Below are 6,225 nucleotides of genomic sequence, written 5' to 3'. Positions count from 1 at the left end.
AGCAGTAGCCCCAGTGGAAGTGGGAGTGCAGTGCTTTACAGGAAATAAATCCTGACATTAGGAAACCCCGTCTTGAGTAAGGGGTTACTAGTAAACCTGCCTAATCTTTGTCCTCATGAGAGCTACTGTCTTTATTATCTTCAAAAGTAAAGTCTGCTCAGAGGGAGACGCTCTCTCTATCTTCCAAGCCTAATGGCTATCAAAACATCTTTGAAAAGACTGTCCAGAATGAGAAAGCTGTTAACTCCTTTGTTCAGAAGATTTGCAAAAACATGAGACTCTCGAGGGGACTTTTCCCCCATATGTACTTAAAAGTCTATTTCTTGTTCAAACAATTTTAAACATCTCTGGGTTAGCACACTTAAATAAAGCAATTGACACCTTATGCACGTGTCCACCACTCCTGTCCTTTCAATCTCATATGATGATTCTTATTTTACCTGCCACATTATAAAGATTTATGCTATTTATAGTTCATCCCTTGGTTATATATAAGTGTTATAAGTGTACTGTGATTTGGTCAACAATTCAGGAAATCTTAGACATAATAAACTAAGCATTTAGTTTATCCTCATTTCCTTGCAAGACCTCATTAGAATGAAAAACCATATCCTTTAGTAGTTAAGAAGGTTCAACACATTTCCAGGAGAGAAAAAAATTAGTGAAAGTCTGTTGATGGCCAAAACTGAAGCATGTCATTAGTTGCCAAGAATAAGTGGAATTTGCAGCTGAGGAAAAAGCAAGGAAGATAACAACAATCAGATTAATTCTATACTCACCTAGGGTTGGTTTAAATGAGTTGGGATGGCATGTGGCCAAAAGAGTAGAATTAAATGAAGGTCCATATGTACAGCAGTTGTACCCCTCATTGTCCCAATTGCCTTCCTCAGCCACCTCCTCCATTGTTACTTAAACTGAATTAAGAAGCACAACTGTTATTTCAGTTAAAAGTGAAAACATTAAAAAAGAACTACTTTCTAAATAAAATTAAATAAATGATGCTAGAGAAAGTAGGATTTTAAGGTACAATTTATTGTAGCAGACTGCCCTTCCTTTCCTGGCATTCCTCCTGACCGCCAAAAAATGGATTTCCATCGGTATTTCCTGAAAGGTTATAAGCTCCTTCAAAATGTTTATATTTTTTTAATTATTTTTCTGGCTTCAATAACTCCTCTTTGGCTTGCACATACTGTTGTATAGGAAAGGCAGCAATGTGTGTTAGCATATCCACAGGGAATCAAGGCTGCTTTTCAGGGCTATTCATTCAAGTGCTGTAGCACTGTCCATGAGCAAACTGACCAGCCCTGTAGACTACTGGTGTCCAACTTCAAGCCAGATTTCAACAAACCATTGTACCTCTCTATCATGCCTGCCCTGGGAGGGTTATATGGTACATGAAACTTTCACTTTATTCCTAATTGCTACAACCATTCTTGTAATGCATATCCAGTAAAGTGGGTGCCTTGATTGCTCTCAATCACCTATGGCTAGCCATAGGCTGAAAAGTGATGCTCTAGGCCCCTCTTGGTGGTTTGCTGATCTGCACGACATGCAGGAAAAACAACCAGTACTCCAGTTGGCTACACAAGTCATGGCATACTGATATCCTTGTGATATGGGCAGAGGCCCAAAATAGTCTATTTGCCACCTGACAAGGGGTATCAGCCCCTTTCACTATTGTCCCATGTTGCTTCAGGACTCAGTGTAAGTCCCTCTCAAAGCATACAAGGCACTCCTTGGCTCTGCTGACTTCTTCAAAGGTCAATGACAAGCCCCACTGACAGACTACATCTTTGGGCCACATCAGAGGCAGGCTTTACTTCTAGCCAGCACACCTGGGGCAATGGGTCTGCTTCGTCATTCCCTGGGGATGTCAAAGACAAATGGCCAGTCACATGATATATTGTAACAGTCTTAGTCTGACCAGTGGCCCATAGGTCTTCCTACAACTCTTGCCCTCAGAGGGGCTGGTGACCAACTATTCAGCTGACATGGTACCATGTCAGTAGCCACAGGGTCAAGTCCTGATACAGCCCAGCTGTCAGTGCAGACAACTATTGGGGAGGGCTCCTGGATGATCACGAGACATACTGCCAACAACTCAGCCCATTGACCAGTTTTCCCCTCTCCACCCTCCATCATATTGTCTCAGTCTTAGGATTGAAAGCCACAGACCTCCACTTCAGGGGATACTCATGACTGAAGCCATCTATGTAACCAAGCATCTTCAGGTATAGGGGATTTTCCCTCCTGATAAGGATTCTTGACTACCAATTCCCCAAAAGCAAGTTCTTCCTGCTTTCCACTGGTATACATCACTGGCCCCAGTAAGCATTGGAGTTATCCACTTAAGAGGCTAGTAGAGAGGGTGCTATGCTGCCTTAAATATGTGCTCCATTTGGACAGTGCAGGCGTCTGCACCATGCCACTCTGTGGCCTTTGGGTCTAGTCTTATACCCACCCCACGATGGGATAGGTGGTTATTACTTTGGTCGGAGCTGTGCGATGATGGGCTCCATAGCCAGAAAGGCATGGTACACAGCAGCCAGTTGCTTCTCTATCAAGGTGTACCAGTCCTCTGTTCCTTGCCATAGTTGTGACCAGAATCCAATAGGTTGGCATGTCCATTCAAGCCACTGCCAAAGCCCCATCCATAACCATCTTCAGTTACATGAACATCTAGCTCACAGCCTTGATGAGTCCATTACACTCAAGGCCTATACAGCCTTGATTGTCTGCTTAGCAGCAGTAAAAGCAGCTACACGTGTCTCACCCCAGTCCCACCTGATGCTCTTTCATACCAACTGGTATAAGGGCTCCAGAATTTGTGCCAAGTGTGGGATAAACACTCTCCAGTAGCCCAAAAAAACCATAAACTCTTGTAATACTGCCACAGAGGTAGGGGTAGGGAAAGCCTGGACCTTCTCTATGACTGATTCAGAAATAACTTAAGTTTTACCTGACCAGATAACCCCCATGAATTTTACTGAAAAACCAGGTTCCTGAATCTTGGTGCTGTTCACAGCCCATCCTTTCTTCTGTAGATGTTGCAGCATTCTAGGAACTGTCCCTTGTAAATCTGAAAGAATCAGACATAAGCATAATATCATCAATATAGTGATATAACCACACCATTTGTGGTTTCTTCCATGTGGCCAAGTCTTGGGCTACCAGTCCATGACAAATGGTGGGACTGTGGAGGTACCCCTGGGGAAGGGCAGTGAATGTCCACTGCCAGCCTTTCCACATGAAGGCAAACTGTTCCTGACTTTCCTGTGTTATGTCAATAAAGAAAACATTAGCAAGGTCCACAACATAATGATACCTCCCTAATTCATGACTGAGTGTGTCCATAAGGGCTGCTGTGGAGAGGACAGCAGCATGCAAAGGGGGTGTGACTTTATTCAGTTCCCTGTCTTCCACGGTCATATGCTAGGAGCTGTCTGGCTTCTTCGCTGGTGGCCACACTGGGGAATTAAAAGGACTATGAGCTTTATGATGCCCACCTTCTCCAATTCCTATAGACCTTCTCCAATTTCCTTGTGCCCCCAGGCAATTTAAATTGCCTAGTATTTGTCACCCACCCAGGTACAGGCACAGCTACAGGTGGGTGCTTAGCATGTCCATTCAGAACTGACTTTACCACATGCACCCTCAGTCTGAACTTACCTGCAGTGGTCTGTAACTACAGGCCCTGTAGGATATTTACCCACAAAATATTGAGGGATTGGAGAAAGGGACACAGTATACTCCTTTGGGGATGAATGCCCTATCCCCAATGGGATTAGGGCTTTTTTCATTCTAATTGCCTTACCCCCATGCCATCTATCACAGCAGGGGTCCCGGGAAAATTCTCAAGATTGCCATAAATCAGAGAACACTCAGCTCCTGTGTCCACCAGCACCAGGACACATTGTACATTCACCGGGGACCAATAAATTGCTAATTCTACATGTGGCCTCTGGTCCCCACCACATCCCCCAAGGTGGGGACCTTGACTTCCCCCCTCTGTCAAACTGCAATGCCCATCATCCTCCTGTGGGGTTGAGGGACCAGGCAAATCCTAAGTCTGTCCCCTAGGAAATTTTATAGGGACACAGGCCATTCATGAGGCCTTGACTCTGTTTTCTGTAACTGGAACTGCTGCTCTGGCTTTAATTGGTGCCATAGTTCTAACAAGATCCTATTGGGCTGCCCATCAAGTTTTTCTTTCACTGCCCAGCCTTTATCAAATCAACCCATATCTGGGTCCTTGAGACCTTCATGGGGCCCTTTGCACCTCTCCTTTCAGTTCTAGCCCATACCTCATTCTGTGCCCTTATGTTTCCACCTACCCCAGATCTGCTAAAATACAAGTAGCCTCACTTATGGGTTGCCCTAGGTGCAGGGATCCAAAGAGAGATGTGGGAACTGTATGTACCACCAAATTTCTCATTCCTACAGTGAATAACTCCTCATCAGGGTCTTGGGGGTCCATATTATAGATGATATTTTTCATACCCAATTCCCTCAATAACTGTTAGAGCTCTACATACATTTTCAACTAGTGGGTAAACATGGTAAACCACCTTGATTAGGCCAAACTGCCTGGATAGAAGCTATCAGCCATTCCAGAAGTGTCTGATTCCCTGATGCGCAATGGGCACTTTGCAACCACTGCCAGAAGGAAGGGTGAGTCATCAGGGAAGCCAGTCTACTCATCTCAGTGCCCTATATAATGATGTTTCCACCCCCATATCCTAGGTGACATCTGCATCCCAGTGGGAATCAAAGCTTTCCCCCAGGGAAAAGGGGTTGTCTTTGTACTTTGAGGGCCCAGAGGCGAAAGTACCAACATCTTCAAACAAGTCCAGCTGTGAGCAGTAAGATTTTACATTCACTGGGGATTCGTGCTTAATCAACCTGCATCTCAGACAGTACTAAGTGGGAGACTGAGCTTCATGATACCAAGCTCATGCCCAAATGCTCTGCTTGCTCTCGATTGTTCCCTTCCAGATTCTGTAGCTTCTTCTCCTTATAGTCAATCTGGAGCACCTGGTAAGCCAGATGCATGGAGGTAACCATGGACTCCTCAGCCTGCTTCTTGGCATCAGCTACCTGCTGTTCACAGTTTCTCTGCCACCTGAGCCTGCCGCTCAGTCTTACTGAAGCTCTGGCTGCTAACTTTCTGGGCCCCTAGGTCTTTTTTGGCACCCAGCCCTTTCTTAGCTGCTGCCGTCTTCTTCTTTCTAATGAGGAAGGTTTTCAGTTCTCTGCAGGAAGGGCCCCTTTGGGTGACAGATACACGGACTCTAGATAGGCTTTGGGTGAACTGCCAAGAAGGTCCATGTTGGGGCCATGCTCCAGCTGGGCCAGACCCACCACTCTCTGCAGACAGGGCTGGCTGCTGAGTTTTTGCTGGGTTCATGGCTGGTGCATTTCAGGCAGGGGTTTGAGTGCACTCTGTGAAGAAGTCAGAGTCCTTCTTCTCTGGGAAGTGACTGGGAACACTACCCATATTGTCTGTCCAAAGATTGGTGCCATGCCTAGTCAGGGCTGCAGTCTCCAGCTGCCGTCTCTTTTCCCCGTACATCTGAGCAGCTCGGCTATTATATTTGGTGTTTTCATCACTGGTTGTGAATTCACGTTGGCAAAAGAGAGCTGTTGCTTTGGCGTTCCCACAGACCTGCATACACCTCAGCTGTAATCAGTTCCAGAGGGGATCCAGCTCTGTGGACCTGATGAAGCTCAAGTGGATGCGGAGGGAGCAGTGCACCCTGGAGTTGTCAATGCACAAGAAAACACCATACGTAATTCTGGCCCAACTCGGATTCTTGGTGCCATGGTGGAAGCAGGTCTCGTTGGTCGGAATTGCTTGCAGCCTCTTAAAAAGAGTCTGGATTTCAGTCTCGCTTGGCTCTGCAGCCATTTTCTCTCCTGTATAACCCTCTGTCTCTCCTCAGTAACATTTTCCACTATCTTGAGGAAAATAAACACTATAATTCCAGCTGCTATACAGCCACTCAGGGCCTCTAAGCAGTCTTCTATCTCACAGAGAGCTAATTCTGCAGCTTCTGGTGTCTCCACCCTTCCCCAGTTTTGGGGAAGGCCCCACCCCTCTAGAAAGTGCCTTACCCTAGACTACTTCCCCAATAGGGGCTCCCAAATTGGAAGCCCCCCAGATAGTGGGCTCCCTGGTGAAGCTGCACCCTCTGCTGCTGCAGCCACTGGGGCCTCCCCACTATC

General features: G+C 46.1%; 1 pseudogene; it reads right to left on the bottom strand.

Moving 5' to 3' along the window:
- Nucleotides 1–4,739: 4,739 nt before the first annotated feature.
- On the bottom strand, nt 4,740–5,908 carry LOC108388576 (ADP-ribosylation factor GTPase-activating protein 2-like; annotated as a pseudogene).
- Between the last annotated feature and the right edge of the window lie 317 nt (nt 5,909–6,225).

This window comes from Manis javanica, chromosome 1 (genome assembly GCF_040802235.1).
Source record: "Manis javanica isolate MJ-LG chromosome 1, MJ_LKY, whole genome shotgun sequence".
Taxonomy (NCBI): domain Eukaryota; kingdom Metazoa; phylum Chordata; class Mammalia; order Pholidota; family Manidae; genus Manis; species Manis javanica.
The sequence above is the reverse complement of the archived record's forward strand: the minus strand, read 5'-3'. Positions and strand labels throughout refer to the sequence as shown.